This window comes from Equus asinus, chromosome 11, assembly GCF_041296235.1.
Source record: "Equus asinus isolate D_3611 breed Donkey chromosome 11, EquAss-T2T_v2, whole genome shotgun sequence".
NCBI classification, from domain to species: domain Eukaryota; kingdom Metazoa; phylum Chordata; class Mammalia; order Perissodactyla; family Equidae; genus Equus; species Equus asinus.
Genome location: NC_091800.1, coordinates 24739967 through 24763711, shown reverse-complemented (window position 1 = coordinate 24763711; position 23745 = coordinate 24739967). Strand labels below are relative to the sequence as shown.

The following is a 23745-nucleotide window of genomic DNA, read 5'->3' as shown; positions in this document are numbered from 1 at the left end:
ACATTAACCTTTATAGTGCCACTGGTCTGTCCTTGGCGGCCGTGCCACCAGGAACCGAAGCCTTTCCAGCGCCTTGCATTGTTTTGCTTCCATTGAGAGGACAAAGCAACTGATTGATATAGTAACAAAGCCTGTTGGAGTGTCGCAAACCATTAGTTGCAGGAGGTAAATTGGTGGTTGGGAGGAGGGTGAAGTGGAGACTAAGGCTCCCGGTTCCAGGACTTGCCTCAGAAATGCTTTCTGGTCCACGCGTAGAATCTGGGCTGGAAAGGGGCTCTGGCCGCTGCCTTGGATCATGAAAATTGGATTGACTTTGCATGCAGACAGACCTGGGTTTGAGTCACTTTACTAGCTGTTTGATATTAGGCAAATTATTTAATCTTTCTCAGTCTGGGTTTCCTCATTTGTAAGGTCAAGATGATGATACCATCAAAGAGCTGTTGTGAGCGCTAGAAGAAATGCTTTTTTAAGATTGGTACGTGAGCTAACAACTGTCGCAATCTTCTTCATCTTTTTTTTTTTCCTTCTTCTCCCCAAAGCTACCCCAGTACATAGTTGTATATTCTAGTTGTAGGTCCTTCTGGCTGTGCTACGTAGGACACTGCCTCAGCATGGCCTGATTAGCGGTTCCAGGTCCACGCCCGGGATCCGAACCAGTGAAACCCTGGGCTGCCGAAGCAGAGCGTGCGAACTTAACCACTTGGCCACAAGGTGAGCCACGAAAAAGTGCTTTTAAGGCACAAACCACAGTGCCTCCTGGCACATGGTAGGTACTCAACAAATGGCAAATGACCATTCTGATTATGCTCATAGTTATTTGCTGGTTATTTCCTTAACCAGTACTATTTAAGTTTCTCTTTAGGGGCCCTTTCTCCTCAAATCTGTTCTTCTCTATTTCTCCATTTCTGTTATGAGCATGAGGTTTACATGTAATGTTTCTTTTTATGTATCTGAAAATCTCTATATTGAAAAATTATCCTCATAAGAGCCCTGCAAAGCAGGCAGCCAGGAGGGTTAGTATCCTTATTTCAGAGGTGAGAATAATAAGGTTAAGAGATGCTAGCCAAAAAGAGGTAAAGTAGAGAGAGACTAGAACAGGAGCCCTTAATCTGGGATTTATGGGCCTTAACTCTCTGAAAATAAATGCAGAAACAATTTTTTTTTTTTTTTGAGGAAGATTAGCCCTGAGCTAACATCTGCCACCAATCCTCCTGTTTTTGCTGAGGAAGATTGGCCCTGAGCTAACATCCATGCCCATCTTCCTCTATTTTATGTGTGGGACGCCTGCCACAGCATGGCTTGCCAAGCGGTGCCATGTCCGTGCTCCAGATCTGAACTGGTGAACCACCAGCCGCCAAAGCTGAGAGCACGAACTTAACCTCTGTGCCACCAGGCCAACCTCAATTTTGGTGTATTTTGATTGTGAGAAGGTATATAACTTTCTTCTAACTCTCAAAGTGGTCTGGGATCCTCCTGTGAAGCCTCTGATCCACTGTGGTTAAAGACTTCTGAGACTAGAGAACTATTTGAGGGCCTGGTTTCTGCCTTCATGTAGGCAGAAGAGCAAGAGTGGTTGGTGTACCACTTACATTAGAATCCCCTGGATGGCTTCCAAAATTCAGGGTGCTAGGCCCCAGCTCAGACCTACAGAATCAGAGACCCAAAAACCGGAGCTGGAGAGTCTGGCATCCCTTTTTGGGAACAGAAGCACATTCCCAGTAGGAAGCCTGTCTGCGGAGGCGTGACATTATGGTTGCAGGAATTAGAATTCTAGAGGATGTTGCCTGATTTTGGAATTGTTGCCTATCGTCATGAAGGACTGGAAAATTCATTTGAGAGTCTCATTATGAAAGCGCCTACAAAGTGACAGAGAAAAATCTTACAAAATACTCTTATGCATCTTCAGAAGGGCAAACAGTACTTTTCACGTAAGTTAGGCTTATTTTTAAGAAAGATAAATGAAATTTTAAAAAAAGAAGTGGTGTGTATAACACATCATTGCTTTAAATAATATGTATTATATATGTAAAATATATATAGCATATATGTAAACATTTTCAACTCTAAGAGTGGTGGGCTGTGGATTGGGAATCACACCGTTCAAGTCAAGACCAGGAGCCAGGCCAAATGAAAAACAGCAAAGTGTTAATAATGTGACTAACCAGAGTTGAACGTTGGACTTAGTAGTGGTTGCTACATTTGTCAATGAGTCGCCAGTGAGCGGAAGGAGTGTCCTCTGGTGACAATAAACTAGTCAGGTAAGAAAGACATGCAGCGAAGGACAGCAAAACTCAAAGTCATAAGCTAAGCAGGAGGAACAGCATGAAATTCAGGTTCAGAGCAAATTCACAAGTCTCAGAAGGAGTATTCTAAGGAAAAACAACTGTGAGGGCGAATTAAAAGTTTGTGGTAACTGGTGATGAAAAATAAAAGACAGTCAAGTGATAATACAGAAGAATCTGCTGAAAAAAGATGCTGTTTTTGTTTTTCTCTTTCATCTTCTCTTGGGTAATTAATTGGTTATCTTCAAATTGACCTTGAGTTCTTTATCAAGTACTGCTCTTGGCTTTATGCTCTTGACTGGATATGGCTGCAGCTTGAACTCATTCTCCAAATCATTCTCTGGTGCCGTCAAGTTATATGTTATGGCCCCACTCCATTCCACGGACCACTCAGCAATTTGGTTGGGTGGGGAAGAAACACCTGGAGGGTGACAAGGAGGAGTTTGGGTGGCTTGGGCCCATGAGATGGTGGGTCAGTGTAGTCCAGCTGCACAAGTGGATGGAGCCATGAGTTCTCCAATCACTTCCTCAAGCAGAGCCACAAATGGAAACTACCATGGGTTTTTAAATGAGCAGGAAAATGCCTGTGCTGAGGCTGCAGTCAGGCCAAGTTGGTCCATGGTCAACTGAGGAGAAAATAGCCCAATTGGAAGCCCAGGTTTTCTGTGTTCTTCATATCTAATGTCAGTTGCCAGAATGACCACTAATGCTCACTAGACCTGAGGGAATTTCCTCTGTCCCATGTGTGCCCAAAGTCCTCTAAGACGGCTCATCCAGTCTCTAATCTGTTAGTTCAGCAGCTATAGCCAATCTTAACGCTGTGGTCCATTCTCGACTCTTGGTTTCTAACCCCGTTCTTATCTCCAACTCCTAATCTTCAGGAGTAGGACTAGAAAACAGCTTCATTGCTACAATCAGGTAAACCTCTAGAAAAAAAGTTGCATCTGCAAGTCAAGCTTGCTCTCTTATGACATCTCATTCTCTAGGTCTCTGTCTCTCACACATACACATTTATGATTTACGTATTCCACATTTTCTCTGTTTTTCACATTATTTTCATAGTCTTCTTCCTTTATTTCACACATAAATTTCCTGCTAACTGTAATGATTTCCCTTGTATTGATAATAACTATTATTGTGGGTACCGTTACTGTGATCATCTTCTTTCATTGCCTTAGTCCTTTTTCAGTTTTGCTGAAGAATGTTGATATAACTTTTTCCATTTCCTCAAATTTCTCTGTCTCCCAATATGTAAAAGGGAGAGCACCTTCCCTTCTGAATCAGGTGTCTGTGGATGCCTTTCCCTTTTCTCAACTCTCTTGTTATGGAGTGATGTTCCACCGTCTTGTGCACTCAGCAGATGACATGGGACCTCTAAGCCTATGGATTGGACTTAGCTGATTGGTATATTTTGTAGTTATCCTGCTAGCTCTTGAATGACTTACAAACTGTTTTAAAAAATGGAAGTCTTGTAAGGAGTATTTCCAGCATTAATTTCCTGTCGGAGCATTTTCTTTTGACAGAGTCAATTTGAAATTCCTCTTGGGATGTGATAAAGCAGGCAGGCATCAGAGGAAGGAATGTCCAAGAGCTCCTGCCTCAAGGCTCCTACCTCACACAGCTCTGGTCATCAAGCTGGCTTTCCAGGCGCAGAGACAGGCGCATAAGTTTCCCACCGAGCTTGAATAAATCAAAGGAGGAAATGCATGAAGGTGTTGGTTTCCAACACTTAATTTCTCTTGTGGCTGGGCTAATAGGCAAAGCCAGGGACCATTTCATACTTGAGTTTCTGCAGCACAGCAGGGTTGCATGAATAAAAGTAACAGTTAAAAGTTGGCAACTTCTTTCAGGGGCAATCAATCTAACATCTCAAGGGAATGGTTTGGTGAAGTCGATCCAAAAGTAGGAATGAAGTTCATGGGTTAAGGTTTTGGTCTTCTTCCAGGCTTCCTGTTAGTATGCTGTGTGACTGGGTCTGTGCCTTGGTCCTATTTTCCTAGCTCTGTGGAAAACACCACATCAGCTGAGTTTGTATAAGAATTTACTAACATATGTGAGGCAATTCATAACACTCAGATTAGTAAGTCGTAGCACATGCTCATCTCACGTTGTTGTACACTAGCCATACCTGACATAAGGTACTGTAGTCTGTCAACTCATAATAGTTATTAACAAAATATGATTGTATCTATTCTGTGTTTAACTCTTGTTGTCAATATCTATATTGCCTTGTGCCATTTTAACTCATATGTTTTCCTCGAAGTACTTCTCCAACTTAATTATTTGCATGTCATACTTCTCTTTGATTATTTCTATGGTTTTTTCCTCTTATCCTTTCCAAGTGTTCTTTTCTTTATTACATGTTCTTTCTCTGTCTTTATCATCCTAGAATTTTATTTTAGTCCTGGAGTTCATTGGACCTCTTCTCCAGTGTTTCATTAGCATTTCATCTGTGGCTTCTCAGGATTCCTTCACGTGGTTCAGCCATTTTTATACTTCTTAAAACTTTTAAGTCTTTGGTTAAATAAATGCATGCTCCAAAACACATAAAAATTCTTTCACTGGGTTAAAAAGAAACTTCAGAAATGAACACATTCTTATAAACGTGTTTATATACCGTTTTAAGTTCAAAATAGATAGTGTTTAACATTACACACTGTAGAAATTCTAAGTTTAATTTTTTAAAAGTTGAGTAAATATACACTCAGAAATGCCTATAATTTTTATAAGCAGTTCCTATCTATCTGTCAACTGTCAGTGTTAACATTTATTGGTTAACAGATGACATACTTTGACACAATCACTAAATCCTTGCCTGTTTATTTGTGGAGTGATCATGTGAAAGTGACACCCAGCTGAACCTTGGAAAAACATACGGATTTGTCACAGAAAGAACACATAGAAAATAGGGGCTTTCAACAGTGGATCTGTCTAGAATTTTTAGGGACCTTATACATGTCCAAGTAGGCCAGTTTTTACCTCTTACGGCCAGTCCCATGCTTTAGAGATAGTGGTGTTAGATAAAGCATTTGGTTGCCAAGATATTTTTACTAAATACTGACCACGGGTCAACTGAGACCTGTGTACACACACACACACACTCACAAAACCATAAGAAATAAAAACATGTGGCACAGCCATTTAACAAGTGAGAGCTGATGTACCTGTTAGGGTGAGGGATGGCGTCATTTTACACTGACTCAGGAGATCATAGATTCCTCCTTCCTTCCACAAACCTGTGGGGTTGAATGCTTTTCACTGGTTCCCTGCCCTTGTCTTCCTTTGCTATACATTTCTGCTGTGGGTAAATCTGGTAGATTGACTGCATCAGTGGCCCAATGAATGGCCCCCCCTATATTCATACCCTTTGCAATGTGACTTTACCGCCCCTCCAATCAAGAGTCTGTTTTGACACTTCTTGGATCTGGCTGGCCTATGACTTGCTGTGGCTACTAGGATGCAATGGAAGGGATGGTTGGCCAGTTCCAAGCCTAGGCCTCAATAGGCCCTGGGAACTTCCACTTCATCTTTTGGAACCCTGCCTCCACCATCAGAACAAGCCTTGACTGGCTTGCTGGAGGATGAGAGACCACACAGAACAGAGATAAGTCATCTCAGCTGAGGCCAACCTAGACTAATCAACTCCCAGCCAGCCTCCTAACTGACCGCAGGCATATGAGTAAGTCTTGTGAAGATCAACTGAGCTTAGCAGAGGCTGGGAGAAGTGCCCAGCTGACTTATGGGATAAATAGATGCTTATTATTTTATGCTGTTGTGTTTTGTGGTTATTTGTCACAGAGCATTGCTATGGTAATAGATAACTAATATGCTGACTTACATTTCTTCAAAGTGAAAATAGCTTTAGTGTTTACTCTAGTTATAAAAATAAACATAGTTAATGTAAAAAAATCCAAATAATACAGTGGCATTAGATTAAGCATTTGATTGCCAAAATATTTTTACTAAATGCTGCCTATGGGTCAACTGAGATGTGGTGTTCACACACACAAAAACAAATAACAAATAAATAGAAGAGAAAGAAAACGAAAGCAAAATATCACTCCAAATATCACCACACAGAGATGCCTACTTAAATTAAGATTTTGATGAATATGTATGTCATTTCTCTGCATGTATGTATATGTATATATACATACACACAATTTCTACGTAAATTAAATCATACTATGCATGCTTCTCTGCAGTCTTCCTTTTCAATCAATAATGTGTCATGCACATTTCTCCATGTCAACAAATATTAACCTGTTTCATCAGTTTTAATGACTGCATAGTATTCCATTATACAGACATATTGAAATTTATTTAGGCATCCCTTTGTTGATGTAGGTTGTTTTTTATTTTTTAAATTTACAAATAATTCTGCCATGAACATTCTTGTGTCTAAATATTTCCAATTATTTCCTTAGGAAATATAATAGAATTATTAAATATTTCAAATATTTCCAATTATTAAATTATTAGAAATAGTGTGTAGGTTGAAGGGTAAATATGTTTAGAACTTTTATCTTCCAGAAAGGCTGTGTTTCTTATATGAGTTATTTACAGCATAACTTTGAAAACACTAGTGTTGGAGGAGACAGGATGTTTGTTGCAGACGATAGGATGAAGAGAGAAAAAGCTGTGGTCACGGGGAAAAGAAAAGGTAGTGGAGACATCATGAGTAAAACTATTAAGCATATTGATTTTCTACGAGTAATCTGAGTGAGGGAAATACTGGGGTGAGAGGAGATTTGCAGTCATCTTTGGTGGGTGGAAGGTGAGTCAGGAAGATGTGGAGACAAGAACAAGAATAACAACGAAAAGCACAACTTGAACAATTAACAACTACTAAGCCCTTGCTATGTGTAGGTACTGTCCTATTAACTCACAACATAGCTTCATTTCTTACAGTTCTGCAACCTTTCTTTGGGGGGCACTGAGTAGAGGACACTTTTGTTTGGGAAGATGATGACTAGAAGGCACCTTTATTTGAAGGGGGTGTTGGGGAGGGGCACATGGATCTAGGGATTGGAAAGGGAAGAGAGAGCTGAAGATGCAGGCTCTTAAGTGACATGACGGTCCTTGTGAACAATAGACCGTGTGCTCCAAGTCACACAGGAAGATGGTGAAGGTTGCCTGGAATTGGGAGATTGCACAGATAAAACATGGCTGATTGAATTAGTCTTAAAGAGGACCAGGGACTGTTTGAGTAGAGGAGTGTGAAGTGGATCCATAAAAGGACCAGAAAGTATGGCCAGAAGGGAAGTGTGCATTGCATGGTTATTTGTTCTTTTGTGTTCTTGATGTTTCATCTATGTTCTGTTAAAAAAATAGTTTTATTCCATTCTTCTGTCATTATATATCTTTCTTTCTACCAGACTGCATATTATTTGAAGGAGTGAAATATGTCTTTAATTTTTAAATCTCTCATACCTTGCACTCAAAAGGTGCTTTGTTAACCTTTATTGAATGAAAGGAGGATACATTTCAATTTAAAAAATTAATGTACAGGATGAAGGAGACCAAAATGGCAGCAGCTTATAAGGAAAAGGTCCTGGAAGTAAAGGGGTGAAAATGGGGTGAAAGGATGTGGTAAAAGGGTTTATTGGGGCAGTAATTTTGGTGGAACCAGACAATGTTAGTAAAAAGAAGAAAATGAGAGGATACTCTTATACAGATACAAAAATTATAAGCAAAATATTGGCAAAATTGAATTCAACAATGTACTTTAAAAATACATCATGACTAAGTATGATTTTTCCTGGAAATGTAAGGATTATTTGATGTCAAAAAAACCATCAATGCCATCAATGTAATTCAAATGATTAGTAAAATAAAGGAGATAAAATATATTTCATTGGATGCAGAAAAAAGGAATAAATAAAATTCAGTGCTTTCATGATTTTTAAAAAATGGTCTTAGAAATTCTATCTATGGCTGCTGAGTAGACTAAATCAACACAAGTCTGTTCTCTAGGTATTGTCAGGTCTGGTTGCTTCTGAAGACTCCAGTGGAGACTCCATTTCCTTGCCTTTTCTAGCTTCTGGAAGTCACCTGCATTGCTTAGCTTTGTGACTCCTTCCTCACATCACATCATGTTTTCTCCTCCTGCTTCCGTCATCACATTGCTTTTTTTTTAAATTTCTGTAGTCAAATCTCCCTTTTCTTCCCTGTACTTTGATCACTTCTCTAAAGTCCCTTTGGCCATAAAGTTAATGTTCACAGAATCTAGAGATTAGGATTGGGATATCTTTGGGGGCCAGTATTCAGCTGTCCATAGAAAGTTAAGCCTAAAAGCATAAATTTGTATTATCTTATAACAATGAAAATATTCTTGTCCTGTGAGCTGGCTTTTTGCTACTGGCACAGTAACAAAGGAAAGGAAACATGGAAAGGAAACATGGCTGAAGATGTTCATTGCAGCTTTATTTATACTACAAAAAACCCCTCGTAATATTATTATAATACAGGGGCAGTGGTGTGCAGTGCAGTAATTAGAATATAGTCTTTGGAGGCAGCCAGGCTTAGATTTGAGTCCTGGTGCTGTTATTTACTAGCTGAATGATTTGGGGCAGATTAGTTCACATCTCCGGTTTACATTCCTCATCTGTGAAGTGAGAATAGTAACAATCACCACATCACTGGGTTATTGTGAGAATTAAGTAAGTCAATCCATGTAAAATGTTTAATTACACAGTGCTTGGTACATGATATGCTCTAAATATGTATATACAATGGCAGCAGCAACAATAATACAGTTGAAGGATTGACGTAGTTCAGACCCTAGTGGGGCACATAATTAAACGCTTAGGGGACTGAAGAGAAAGTCTTCTTTATGCCATCTTCCTCCAGAAGACAGACCCAGGACCTGGGGTAAATATTAGATACTGTCATATTTTGAAAAAACGCAAGAAAGAGCCTTCCAACAATTAGAGCGCTCCAATGATGGCGCAGGCGGCCGAGCAAAAATAAGAGAACTCCCTGTCTCTGGATGTTTTCAAACAGTCTGGAAGACCATCTGGCAGAGATACTGCCAAGGAGATTCCTGTTTGGGTAGGAGTTGGAAGAAATAAATTCTAAGGTCTCTACCAGGTCTAATAATGCAATTATATTTTATTTATTTAAAATACTTAATCGGGTTTTTCTTTCAAACAAGCATTCTTGTAACAAGCCAAACCACAAGGCGACCCGACAGCAGGGTGGAGCGGGATGAGGAGGCCAGTCTCCACACCTCCTAATCCCGTCCTTCTGGGGTAACCGATGTTGACAGCTTGGTTTGTGTTCTTTTTCTGGACTTTTCTTTATACTCCTACAAACTTATGCAAACACACACATGCACACCACTCCCTCCCCGTCAGTGTTTTCTATCTTTTAGACGGTTAAGATCTGCTATATCTGCTGTTCAGCAGCTTGACTTGTTTTACTTAATATATCATGGATATAACTGATTTAAAACTTCATCAAGAAGAATAAATGTGCTTGAAACACTAAGACAGTCTTGAAAATTGCCTTACAAGATATTAAAATTTTATTAGAAAGCTACTTCATTAAAATCATGTGGTATCAGCACAAAAATAGGTAAATAGATCACGATAGAGAGGCCAAGGATAGCTCGAAATTCATATGGGAATTTGGCCTTCTAAATTGGTAAGAAAATGATTCCCTCCCCTCCTATCTACGTACCATATAGAAAGACTATTATATAAAAATACAAGTAAATTTAAGGAATTAAAGTATTAAAAATATTAGAAGGCAACTTTGGACACCCTTTGAATAATCTTGGGGGTGTGTGTATATTGAGAACTTCTAAACAACATGAGAAATCCAGAGGCCAAAAAGATTGACAAATTTGACTATACAAAAAATAAAGACTTTTGCTTGGGAAAAGACAATAGACAAAGTTGAAAACAAATCATATAGGGAAAAAATATTTGTAGTACATGTAACAGTCAAGGGGTTAATGTCCTTATTATATTAAAAAAGCACCCTGCAATCTAATTAGGAGAAATTAAGTAACTCAGTTTTAAACTGGGCTAAGAATATCAACAGGTAAGAGATAGAAGGGGAAATCAGATGGGCAATAAACAAATGAGAAGATAGAAACATCACACGCTGTGAGGGAAATGCAAATGAAAGCAACAATAAGTTGTCATTTGCATGCATTATATTGGCACAAATGTGAAAGATTAATAACATCTATAAGTACAAAGATTGTGAGCAAATAGCTGTTGTGAAATGTTCCTGGGAATGTGAAATGTCCCTGTTTGGGAAAGTTCCTGCATTCTGCTTCGGTGGCCCTGGGTTCAGAGGCACTCTGCTTCGGTGGCCCTGGGTTCAGAGGTTTGGATCCTGGCCATGGACCTAACACTGCTTGTCAAGCCATAATGTGGCAGTGTCCCACATACAAAAAATGGAGGAGGATTGGCATGGATGTTAGCCTGGGCACAATCTTCCTCAAGTGTAAAAAGAGGAAGATTGGCAACAGATGTTCACTCAGGGCCAATCTTCCTCACCAAAAAAAAAGTTCAAATTAAAAAACATCAGTGCAATGAACATTCCTATGCATGTGAGTCTCTGTTTCCCTAGGGTGTATTCCTTGGGATGAAATTTCTCCCACAAATTGTACTGACACTTTTAAGACTTTTGAAGCACATTGTCAAATTGCTTTTCAAGGTTTGTGCAATTTGTATGAGCTTATATTTTCAGATAGTGTAGGTTGTAGCTGTAGTTTTTCTACAGAAATAGCCAACATTATTGAAATCTTGCTATTCGTCGGGCACCATATTAAGTACTTTCAGCTGAACTCCCCAGAAGGGGTAGGCCCTTTATGGATCACTTTATGGATGAGGAAACTGAAACTCAGAGAGGTTGAGGAACTGGGTTCCATGCTGGCAAGTGGCTTGGTTAAGACTCATATGAGATCCGTTTAATGCCAAAGGCAGTGTGCTAACCACTTTACTATCTTATGCTCTTATTTATTAGACTAGCTGTTGCTAAGCATGCAATCTAGGGATTAAGAAAATATTGAATAGAGATAGGAAAAATAATTTCTGTCTGAATAGCGCTGGGACCTTAGGAGACCTAGAGTCATGGGACGTAGATGACGCTTCTAGAATCAGTATTCACTGAAGTCAGGCTTTTCCTTGGTCCTCTGGCTCTTTAGAGTTCTCAGAACTAAATGGTGAGCCTAAATCTTCATCGTATTTTTTCCCCCAAGAAGCTTTCAGCTTGCTTTTAAAGCATTGAGATAAGGATGGTTGTCTGCTGCTGGTGCATTTCTGTTGAAGACTTAGTCCTGATTTTTTAATCATCGTGTCTATAACGCATGTAGTTTTGTTCTCAGCTCGTTTATGGGCCAAGTGGAATGTAAAAATAGAGAAGGGTACATTATACACTGTGCTGTGTATACTCCATTTATGTGAGGCCGCTCATCATTACTCTCATAAACGTGCCAAAGCTTTCATCCTTCAGTTGTTCTAAGTAGGGAGTTAATCATCTTTATTGTTTCCCAGAGAGTGTTGTTTTAACAAAGCTTCTTTTTTGTTGTATGATTTTCAGATTTCATTTTATGTACTGGGTTGAGTTCTCCAGGAAAATGACATTTTCATGGTGGTCCTTTGTTTATGAAAGACCACACTTCACTTGAAACTACTTAATTTGATCTATTTATATAATTTATTAAAGTGTAGCTGATAATACTTAAATTAGAGGTTGACAGTTTTTCTAGTACAGAAAAAGTCAGAAACCAATTTGTTTTGCTAGACTTTTAGGACCTGGAGTTTTATATGATTTTATACCCCAAATCATTGCCTTTAATTCAATTTAAATAAATGCAATAGTAATCCAGATCAGTTAATAAAAATTGGGTTAAAAATTCTGAGTTATTGTTGTAATTGTGGCTAGGTAGGTTTTGATTAAAGTGAATTGGTTAATTTGCATAGCATGCAAATCATTCGTTCCTTCATTTTAATTCATTTTGTTACATCCATACACATTAGTTCACATTCCTCTAATTACTCTGAAATATTGTCGTAGTTTTCCAAAAACAATCCAATCTCTGTATGTGACAATCCTCACTCTGCCTTGCTTCCCTTTTATTGGTTTCTTTGTGGCATGCCTTTCCCTTTTGGGGGAAGATGACCCTAAATGATAAAGATGAGTCATGGATGATTTATGAAATAGAATAATAATATATCTCCTATTTTTCCAAATCCCTCTACTTCTACTGCCTTTTTTTTTTGGATTACCACTGTGTACGAGCATACATCTTCATTGAGCTGTCCAGAAAGACGCCTAAGTCTTTCTACAGGTCTGGAAGCTCTCCATGTGTTTCTCAGGTCCACTGTTAAGAAGGATTATACATTGCCAAGAAAGCAAAAATAAAAATTCAGATGTAATGAACATCTTATGACAGAGGTGATTGAGTTCTTGGATGTGAAATGTAATTGGATCTAATTGTGAAGCCCAATTGTTTATAGCAGAGACATGTGTAGAATTTATGAGTTGGATGGTCTACTCCACACTGAATGTAAGTAGTGTTAGCCCCGAGTAACCACATAAATAAAGTGTGTTACTTCAAGTCATGCTCCTTACTGGGCAAATCAGATGACAGCTATACTGTTCCTGTGCTGTTTCAGGCTCTTTCATGAAAAGGAGGTCTGAAGTAAGAGTGCCCCGTGGTGGTTCTTAGCACTTTTTTGTGACTTCACGCCATTTGCGTGTGTAATGTGCAGCTCTCAGCAGTTCTCATTTCACTTCAGTGATTCTCAACAATGGCAGAGGTATTGGGTGGGACATGTGCTCTAAAATGGCCCCCAGGAGATGATGATCCACCATTTTCCCAAGTGCCACCTCTTCCACTCCTGTTGAGAATAACATAGCAAGGAATATCAGGAAATACTATGTTAAACTCTATGCCAATAAAATAGAAATTTCCAAATAAATTTACTCTTTTTTGTTGGAAAATTATGAATTGTCAAAATTGACTTTAAAAGGAAAAAATATTATATAGACAAATATCATAAAAAAATTTTAGTGTCAAAGATTTATATCCGAAAAAGGTTTTAGAACCATAGAGTTCTATGGGTAAGTTCTTTTAAACTTTCAAGGAACAAATAATTCCAATGATATAAATAAGCTGTTCTTGTCTCACCATGTATGACCCCAATATTTTTTAAATAAAATGCATATGTATGCTATAATTTGTAGAAAAAAAAACATTGGAAACAAAGACCTCAAAATATTAAAGGCATTTATATCTGATCAGTGGGGTTTGGGTTTTTTTTTCACACTTTATTTTCCAACATTTCTATATTGAGCATGGAATATTTTTATAATTTTGTCTTTATAATTTCATAATTCAAAATCAAATCAATCTGTTCTTGAAGAAAGTAGATGTGAATACAGTGAGTGACAGGCCACCTGAATACAGTGTACAAAGTCTGTGGCAAATGTCCACCTTGCATTGAGGAGGTCTCTTTACGGAGTAACTGTTGTCACTGTTGTTAATAATACTTGAGTGGGTCCCCTGAGCTGGTGGCCCTCTGCCCTGGCTGCATGTTAGAATCATCTGGGAAGCTTTACAAATTATCTCGAAGACACTGGTATATATTTTTAAAGCTTCCCAGGTGATTCTAACATGCATCCAGGTCCAGACCATTGTCCACAGCTCACCGCGTAGTATTAGAGAGTTCTGACATTTTGGCTCATTTCAGCAGCCAAGGAAGTGAAAGTCAGGGGTTCCTTTGGCAGGATAAGCTGAGGCAAGTGAAAGCCCGTCACTACCCTCAGTCTGGGTTTTGGCCCTGTGAGTGTAGGGGCGGGGCCTGTACTGCACCACTGTGTTTGCCAGGTATCCAGTCTGAATTAGCTGTCCTTCACTGAGATGCAATTTGGGATAATGGCCCTCTAGTGAAAATTACTCAGTATGAGGCTATTGTTTACATGACTCTTAGTTCAGTCCTTCTTAGGGAACGAGAGGTTTAGTTTGGTTCCTAGTGATGCACAGTTCCAAGAATTTCCATTACACCTAGACTGGATGTCGATTCTATTTCTTATCACTCAATAAAACAATTTATTAGGAAAATAAGATTTAAAAGTGCCAGACTACATACGATACAGCCCTTGCAAATCATAAATGTCCTAAATCTTGTTGGACAGCAGGAGAGGTAACTAAGATATGTCTTTCCTTGTGGCTCCTGGCTAGGAGCTGGGTCCTGAGGTCGGCTCTGGGTTGGGGAGTGAAACTGTGCAGATGGTTGGAAGCCAAGTGCTAAGGGCCTGGACAAAGGCTGCTGGCTTCCATCTGAAGCCTGGCTATGGGCTCTGGGCTTGTCAGCTCTAGATCCACTTGGTTATTATCACAAATAGGAAGCCCAGTTTCTTGGCAGTAGCCAAGGGTGAAGAGCCACGTAGGCCTGAGGAATGTGACATGAAACTCTGCTCTATTATGCAGTTCTTGTTTTTTCCATTGAATTTTAAAGGCAGCGGCAGTAAGGATAAATGATCGGGGAGAGAATGGAGAGCACAAAAGTTTTTGTCTTTCCCAAACATCCTGTTATGTCCTTGTCTATTTTAGGTGATTTATCTTTAAAATCTGCAGTCCTCTGAAGCAGTGGGAAAATCATTACTGTACCTATCTAGCTACAGGAACATTTAAAGCTTTTGTAAAACCCAATCTTTCTTTCTTTTTGCCCTCATCATGCAGCGAACGACAAAGATTTTGTAGATACAAGTTATTTTCCATCAAGCTTATGAATAACACCACTTGGCAGAAGACCCTGAACAAAGAACCAGACTGCGATGTTTTGTAGTGATTTTACATACAGTGTGCCTTAATTACTGGCAAGCCTGTCAAGAGCTTATTCCCACATGTGTCAACACTTTCTTAATACACCATAATTCATCATGTTAGCATGGCAGAAACAAGGTACTCTCCGTCCTTACACTCATCCTTCTCCAAGTGCTGGTCTTGAACTGTGTATCCCACTGCAGCATCTTCGTCTGATGGACAAAGAACAGACTATAGCATTGAAACAGGAAAGTCCCTGGAGTCCGTCAAAGTCGTCCATCACTGAGCACTTAGCCTGCACTCCGTAGCACTCTACATCCAAGACGCACTGCTTCATTGTCAAAAGGACGTTCGCTTAACAACGGCCGTAAATCCTGAAAGGCAGTCGAATTTTAGACAGAAAACTTGGCTAAGAGGGAATCCTATCACTTACCGCTTTTGACAATTTTATTCATTGAGTTCATTTTCATGCTAGTTGCGTGACTAAATTAAGGTAGGAATTTATTTCTCTTTATTGAAAAATATAGGAAGCCTTTTGAGTAGGGGGAAGGAGGGCAAGAAGGGAAAAAAGAAGTCTAAATAATAAACACTGCATATCAGTTGGAAATAGAGTTAATTTGAAGCGCTGTGTTACGCTTTCTGGATCATCTCTTAACCCTTTGGCTCTTCTGAGTGAATTTAGAAATGGGCTCTGAGTCTGATTTTAGATGGTTTGGGGAAGAAGTGGTGAATCTGAGTTGTGTCTCAGAAGAAAATTGGCATTGGATTCTAAAGCAACGTTGCTTTTGAATAGTTATTCAGATTGGTTATTTCATGTTTTCATTTCATTTTCATAGCTGAGGAGAGAGAAGATAATTTGTCTGCCCAAAGTTTCAGATTTTGTGAAATATGCTTCATGTGATCTCTTGGGTAATGCAGGCATTTTCGGGAGTTTGGAAGAAAGGGACCAAGGATCTGTGTATCGGAAGCAGAAACTTTCTTCCTGGTACTGCTGAGGCTTCAAGAAAAGTTCTCTCTGTGTGACTGTATTGCCATCTGTTAAGCCTATTCTGTGATGGACTTACTCATCCTCTGTTGGAATACATGAGTGGGGTTAATGGTGGCATCTTCGTCAACAAGGGAGAGATCACCTGTTTTGTATGAATCTTTTATATTACTTCACATGACGTTTTTCAATAATTGGAGGAAATTACATATAGTAGAGATATATTGAGTGCTTGAATTTTAATATTTGTCAAATATTAGATATGCATTTTAACAGGCATAAGAATGCCACAGTACAACCCCTCCCCTCATCATAGCAACAGTTTCCTCTCTCTATACACATGCACATAATCATGACACAATTATGATGAGGTTAAGGCATAAAAGGAGACATATTTTTCTGTCTTCTGCATCCTTGCAATCCGTATTCATGGTGCATGAATGGTTTGGTGCCAGTAGGAGGAACGCTGACAGTAAGTGCCATAGAGGGAAGGGATGTAGGTGGTTAGTGCTGGCTGTGGCGAGGAGTAGCCACTGGACTTAGGCCCTGACTGATAAGAGAGCTTATTAGAGCAGAAAAGAGAGTGAATTCCAGGAAGAGAGGAAAACAACAAACAATAACTTTTCTGAAGACACAATGCAGGCATCTCTAAAGGAAGCTTTCTAACAGTCTAGTGAGATGTAGTGTGTTAAAATATACATCAAATGACTTGATAGGATGATAAAGCTGAATACACAGTTTTTTTCTCCCAAACTTACTTCTTTTCTTGTTTTCCTTTGTGTATTCATGGAACCAACATTTCATCTGTCTTCCCGTTTGTAAATGTCAAAGGGATCTTTGCTCCTTCCCTTTCACTCTGTTGCTCATGTCTGAATGTACCTCAAAACCCCGTTGATTTTCTATTCTGTAATATCTCTGCAAGGCTTCCCTCCTCTCACTACTCCCTTATCCCTGATCTCAGACTAGCAATAACTTCTCCGCTGGGCTCTCAGCCTCCAGTCTCCTTGCCCAATTTACTTTATGTTTAGCTGTCAGGTTAGGTTTCTTTGAAGCACAGCTGTTATATTCTCCTGGTCAAAAACCTTCAGTGGTCCTCACTGCTTATAGATAAAGGTCCAAATTCCCTATCCTGCATGCAAGAACCTCTCTGTTTTGGTTCTATAGACTTTCATACTCTGTAATTCAAAGCAAAACTCTGCTCCATGCTTCCTTTCTTCCTTGACTGTTCTTTCTACTTTGAACTCAATGCCAATGGTCAGTGCTTAAAACATGATTTGTAGAATAAGGATATTGGAATTTTGAACAATGAGATGTTAATTTACTGGAGGCTTTTATGGATTGTTAATAAAATAGTATTGACAGGAGTTAGGGATTAGGTATTCATACATAGATTACTCTCCATATGTAAGACCTAGATTTTAAAAGATTTCCTCCATTTTCATTAAATCAATGGTCCTACTGATTGCTGGTAGAACTAAAAATTCTTTCTTTTTTTTTTGAGGAAGACTGGCCCTGAGCTAACATCCGTGCCCATCTTCCTCTACTTTATATGTGGGATGCCTACCACAGCATGGCTTGCCAAACAGCGCCATGTCCGCACCCGGGATCTGAACCGGTGAACCCCAGGCTGCCGAAGCGGAACGTACGCACTTAACCACTGAACCACCAGGCTGGCCCCCTAAAAATTCTTTAAATCTCTTCCTTCCCAATAAAATTAGATTCCAATAACCAAAAGTCCAGAAATAAGATTATAGCTGGCAGACAAATAGGAAGAAGAGGAATATCAATGTACTAGAGAAGTATTATGTTACCATGTTATATTGCACTAATAAGATAAATGTCTACATTCCATGATTTAATACAATAAAGGCTCATTTCTTGCCACACAAAGTCCATTGCAGGTCAGGCAACCCTCAAGAGCAATTCTCCTCCAGGCAGAGGCTCTGGGGTCCAGGTTCCCTCCATCATCTGATACCGCCATCGCAACACATGGATGCATTGGCACAAAGGTGCTTATTTTCATACATTCTTTTCTTTCATATTCTATTGATTATAACTATTTTAATTATAACTATAACTAACTGCAAGGCACATGGAAGTGTAGAGGAGCATATGGAACATTTGGTGAGTACTACCATCCCTGGTGCAGGAAATAAAGAGTTAGTGAGAAGTATGTTGGTGGAGCCCCAGGTATTAATATAGAAGACAGCGGTTTACCTGTTACTGGCTGTGTGACTTTCAGCAAGTTGTTTAACCCTCTGTGCTTCAGTTTTCATGTGTATAAAATGAATATTATTATAATAATGTCTATCTCATAGGGTTGTAGAGTTTATAATTCCTGTAAAGCAGTTGGAAGAGTGCCTGGAACCTTGTAAGTTTGAGTTGATGCTAGTTATTATCATTATTAGTATGAAAAACTTGGGAAAAGAGACAAAGACAACCATGACTTGGAATAAAGTTCTTAAAAAGAAGTCTTAATGGGGATAATAAAGGTATCTTCCAACCTTGACAGGCTTTGGGGAAATAATCACAGTGGCCAAGGAGTCTATCAGGTAATTTTCTTGAGGAGCTGGGATAAAGAAGAAATATGGCTGTTTTGTTATTATCATTATTTTAAGGGAGGCTTTCTGAAAACTGTGCTCAGAAGACATGGCATGAATAAAGAGGATTCCGTTGACAAGACTAGTCTTCCACTTAGGCAGTAGAAGGAACTGAAGGATGATCTTTATGTTTCCTGCAACAGAAGATGGTAGAGGCATTCACTTATGAGGAAAAACTACATCTGTGATTTCCAGCTGAGCCAAACAGACAATGGAGCCTATTGACACAGAAGGCGGGTGCGGTTCATTACAGCATGTTCTCTGGAGCTGGGCTGTAGGGCTCCAAGTCCTGAAACTGCCTCTTACTAACTGTGCAGCCTGAATCCTCCTCTGCCTCAACTTCACTATCTGTCAGATGGGAATAATGATTGCACCCAGCCACCCAGTAGGGTCATTCTGAGGATTAAAGGCTTCAATATATTTAAAGTATTTTGAAAATTCTAACTCTGTAGTAAATGCTCATTAATTATTAGCCGTTGTTATTACCCAGCTAAGGACAATGAAGAAATATAAATCATAGTAAAGACGCTCAAGTGAGTAGGACAAAAATGTCACAGTGAGAAATGGAGAAAATTGTCAACAGCGCTCAGCAAACGCTGACTGTGAGGTATGTTGAGCTGTGGAACAGAGCCCCAAGGATGAGGTGGGATCCCTGTTGTTGGAGTCGTGGAAGCTCAGGCAAAATACAAGGAGTCCATCACAGGAAGCGTTCTTATGCTTGTGAGGTTATGGACAAGATGACCTAATAAGGGATTTTTCACCTCAAATTTTTCTGACGACTGGGTTAGAAAGCTGGAGAGAGTGACAGATTTTTTTTTTAGGGAGGGAACTACTTTAAGCATTCATGTGGGGTAAGTCTGTTCTGATTTAGTCAAAAATGTGGTTCTGAGCCCAGTGTTGATACCCATGATGGCGTACAAAGGTAGGGGCTCTTCAGTTTCCAAAGTCAGGTGCAGAAGGAGGCGACCACCTGGCTAATTTGGGCCAAAATGCCACAGCAAAATGAGGGGAAGGAAGCTTTTGAATTTAAATTGTCTGGAAAATTACTTTAATTCCCACCATCATTTTACATGATACAAATATTCCTGACTTCTAGATGTTTTGGAAAACAAGTTTGTGGACTGAGGAGTTTTTGACGTGTGTTAATAAGAATGTTTGCTCTATTTTGATATTTCTTGGCATCACTTTTAATGTGTCAGACTAAACACAGATGACAGGTACATGTTTACATAAGTGGCCTCTACTTTCAATTTTATTTTTATTTAGTTACTAGGAGGAAACTTAGGTTCATTGGTAGAAGTAATGGTGGGGAAGTTCAACATCCTCCTCAAAGTCATAACAGTATATGGGGGTTGGGGCATAGTATATCTTTAAAAAAGCATTTTTAATATTATATTATTTGTGTTTGAAAATGAATGAAAACTTTATTTTTCTTATATAAGCTACTTAAAGTAAAGACTGTCAAAATTTTGGCTGATATAGAGCAGATGCAATGATTCTTAGTGGTTTTTGGGAAGGCATGTCATAATATATTAAAGGGAGGCATGTGTGTTTGTGTGTCTACATATATACATATATATATATATATTTTTTTTTTTTTTCCTTATCTTTTAATGAACTAGGTTCAACAGCTCAGCAGAAAGAAGACCAAAGTTTTTGACTGGGACAATACACACATATACACATACAGGAAAAGCAAGATGGTACAGTGAACAAAGTTTCAGGGTTCCTGTTGAGCTGGGGTTCCACCTCTGAAAACCTGAACTAGTCATTTAACCTCATCAAGTCCGTCTCCTCGTCTGTAAAATGAGAGTAATAGTAGTATCCTTTTATGATCCGTAGGATTGAAATATTCTTATAATAAATGTCAAAATGCTTTCCCAATTATAAAGTGCTAAAAGATAAATATACTATTATTATTATAATACCGTCACTGCCATATATGAATTTATCTAAGACAATAAAGATTCGTTTACTGTTAATACCAGCATTTGCACACACACACACACACACACACACACATATACACACACGTGAGTATTGTTAAATATACCGTAAGGTTTCCATTTTTGGCTAAAGTATTCAATCTTTTTTACAAATATTCTTTCTCTCCTCACTTTAGAAGACAGGAGGACAAGAGGAACTTTAAAAATAGGTAAAGGAAAGCATAATAACTGTCTTCTTTGTCTTAAGTTTATCCAGCCACCCATGCCTGATAGTGAATGCTCTGGGCATGAATACACTTTTGAGACCATAAAGAATTACTTTAACTTTACTTTAGCCTTTTATCCAGGGGAATAAGAATATTTAATGTTCAGGTCTACAGTAATCATTTCTCTGAAAATAACATTTTTCTGCTTATTCAGACTTCCTCCTCATGCTTCTGGTGTCTTTTTGGCATGGAACAGACATCTGGAAACTCCAAACCTTCCAGAATCTTGTCTTCTCCCTTGGGAATTCATGATTGGACTCTTGACCTTTGACCTTCTCCATACTGCTCTCATGGAGAGCCCTCATCTGATGGTCCTGGTGCAAGAGGGGAGAGATATTTATAGAAGATCAAGTTATTGTTCAGGCTTGTGTCTCTATGTTTAAACACTGGATTTCTGCCTCCAAATTAGTAGTTTACTATGTTTTCTTAAGTGCTGGAAATTTATGGAGTTATCATAGTTGAATTCTTGTTCCTAAAACACAAACAAAAGAAAATACCACTTACTGATTTATTTCTATTTTTATGTCTTTGGATGGCTTGTATTGCCTTGTAGTAGCAAGCAAGAGTGTTACAAAATTGTTTTCCCCAGAATCTGATTGTTTTTGGGGGGGTACTCCGTGTATATTCTTCAGTAATGATGCTGTCCTCACACCCAAGAAATCACTAATAGAAAGGGTGGTGTTTACATTGTTAAGCTATTAGCCGTTTCTTTGACTTTTTAATATTTTGTCTGACAATTGAGATAATTAGCAAAATGTGAAATCTTTATGTGTGCTGATGATTACCTAGGAGACTTAGAAAATATTTCAAATCATTTAAAACCAGGAAGAACTGTGGAGGCGATGGGGTTGCTGAAGCTAATTCACAGTATCATAAAATCTCAAGTTAAAAGGCACTATGGCCCCACGGAGAAGAATTCCAAATAATTTATGTAGATATTCTGCCCTCCCCCTCCCCTAAGGAGAGGGAGCATAACACCCATTCCTTAGGTGTGAGCTGCGCATAGTGACTTCCTTGCAAAGTGTACATCATGGAAATGGAGGGTGGAAAGGGGAAGGAAGAGAAACTTTAAAGTGGAGAAACCTGACAACTACTGCCTCAGCCAAGTGATCAAGGCCAACGTTGACTGTCATAAATCATATTGACAGTGTATATCCTTGAAATGATGTGATGAAGATGGCACCTTACCTCTGTAGTCTTCCTCTTAAAATCCCATAGCCCCAGTCTTATCTTGAGAAAAACCATACACAAATTCCAATAGTGGGGCATCCTACAAAATACCTGACCAGTACTCCTCGAAACTGTCGAGATCATCAAAAACAAGGCACATCTGAGAAACTGCCACAGCAAAGAGGAGCCTACAGGGACAGGACAACTATATGGGGGGTCCTGGATGGTATTCTGGAACAGAAAAAGGGCATTAGGTAAAAACTAAGGAAATCTAAATGGACCATGAACTTTAGTTATTAATAATGGTTATTAATATTAATAATTGGTTCATTAACTGTAACAAATGTATCATACTAATGTAAGATGTTAATGGAGGAACTGGATGTGGGGCATATGGGAACTCTCTATGTTATCTTTCAATTACTCTGTAAACCTAAAATTACTCTAAAAATAAAGTCTATTTTATTAAAAAAAAGGGACTTTGACAATTGTCTAGGTGATATCCTTCTAGCGTTCAAAATTCTGTCAAGATTCAGTGTTTTCCTGAATTCCTGAGTGATAGACAACTCGCCACTTCCAAAAGTAGTACTTTGATTAATGCATAATTCTTAGTGTTTTATGCATAATTCTTCTTTGTTTTGGGTAGGTAGTAGCAGCTACCAAAGAAATTTGAGGCGGCTGGGATTAGCACCTCCCCTACAGACTTCCTACATGGCTATAACAAAATAGGTCTCAGAAGAGATTCTTCCCCCATACTTCTCTTGTACTATCATTCATTAGGAAGCAGGCACAGAACAGGTCATGTAACCAGTTCTGTAAGTTTCATGAAGTCTAGGTTCTCTTTCCTTTTTGGCACTCTGACCATGTCTTGTATGAAAGATTTAGTCCAAGGATGATTTTCCAGAGTCAGGATTTTGTGCCCTCCAGTAGGCATCATAAATCGGAAATCTTCTTAAACCAATGATGGGAATCAGGAATCATTCCTAATCATTTAGGTTGCAGGATTCTTTGGATTTTCAAACTCTGTTTGTGCAAGAGTATTTCAAGACTGTTTTTGCCAGTTCACCTATCTCGATATTTCTAATTTCACCAACAAGAGCTCATTTCTAGTCTTCATTATACTCAATAACCAGTCACTAGTTTAACCAATAAAATCCATTTTTGACATTCAGGATGCTAATTAGTAAGGTAGCTTGTTTAGTGAGATGCTGGTAGCTGACAGACTTGTAATAGATACTCTGGAGCATGGCCTCTTCTGATGTAATGTAGGTGACCGCACATGAACTATGCATTCTGGATATCGTAGTAGCTAACCATCCTTAGAATTAAAGCTTTAACTGGTCAAACATTATATTACATTGCTTATATGGAATGTTTTGAAGTAAATTACAGTCATCAGTACAAGTAAATTCCATTTTTTAAAAACAACTCAACCCAGAGATCTGCCTCTGTCCCTTCTATCTATTCTTTCCTTTGAAGTAAAGAGAAATATGTTTAAGTTTCCATCTGAGGTAAATACTATGTTTGTGTATGGTATCTCTGAGAGTAAACTCCACGTGTTGATAATTCTTGGCCAGCATGGTGGGGAGGAAGAGAGTGGAAGAGAGGAGGGTGAACACTGTGACAGAGAAGTGCTTTGGATTCATTGTCAGACAACTACAGTGGGCTGGGGAAATCTCATCTTCCTTTAATCCAGAGTTTTCTGA

The 23745-nt window shown here is 38.9% G+C and overlaps 1 long non-coding RNA gene across 6 annotated transcripts; it reads left to right on the top strand.

Annotated features, from left to right (window-relative positions):
* The first annotated feature begins 2 nt into the window (after nucleotides 1-2).
* LOC139046620 (uncharacterized) lies at nucleotides 3-22478 on the top strand. Of its 6 annotated transcripts, none has more exons than XR_011506894.1 (4): nucleotides 3-165; nucleotides 569-711; nucleotides 14989-15565; nucleotides 15991-22478. It is a non-coding gene; the product is annotated as an uncharacterized lncRNA (long non-coding RNA). The 6 variants fall into 6 exon arrangements; XR_011506895.1 differs by having other exon boundaries at nucleotides 14989-16209; nucleotides 17563-22478; XR_011506896.1 differs by having other exon boundaries at nucleotides 14989-18066; nucleotides 20280-22478.
* The last annotated feature ends 1267 nt before the right edge of the window (nucleotides 22479-23745 follow it).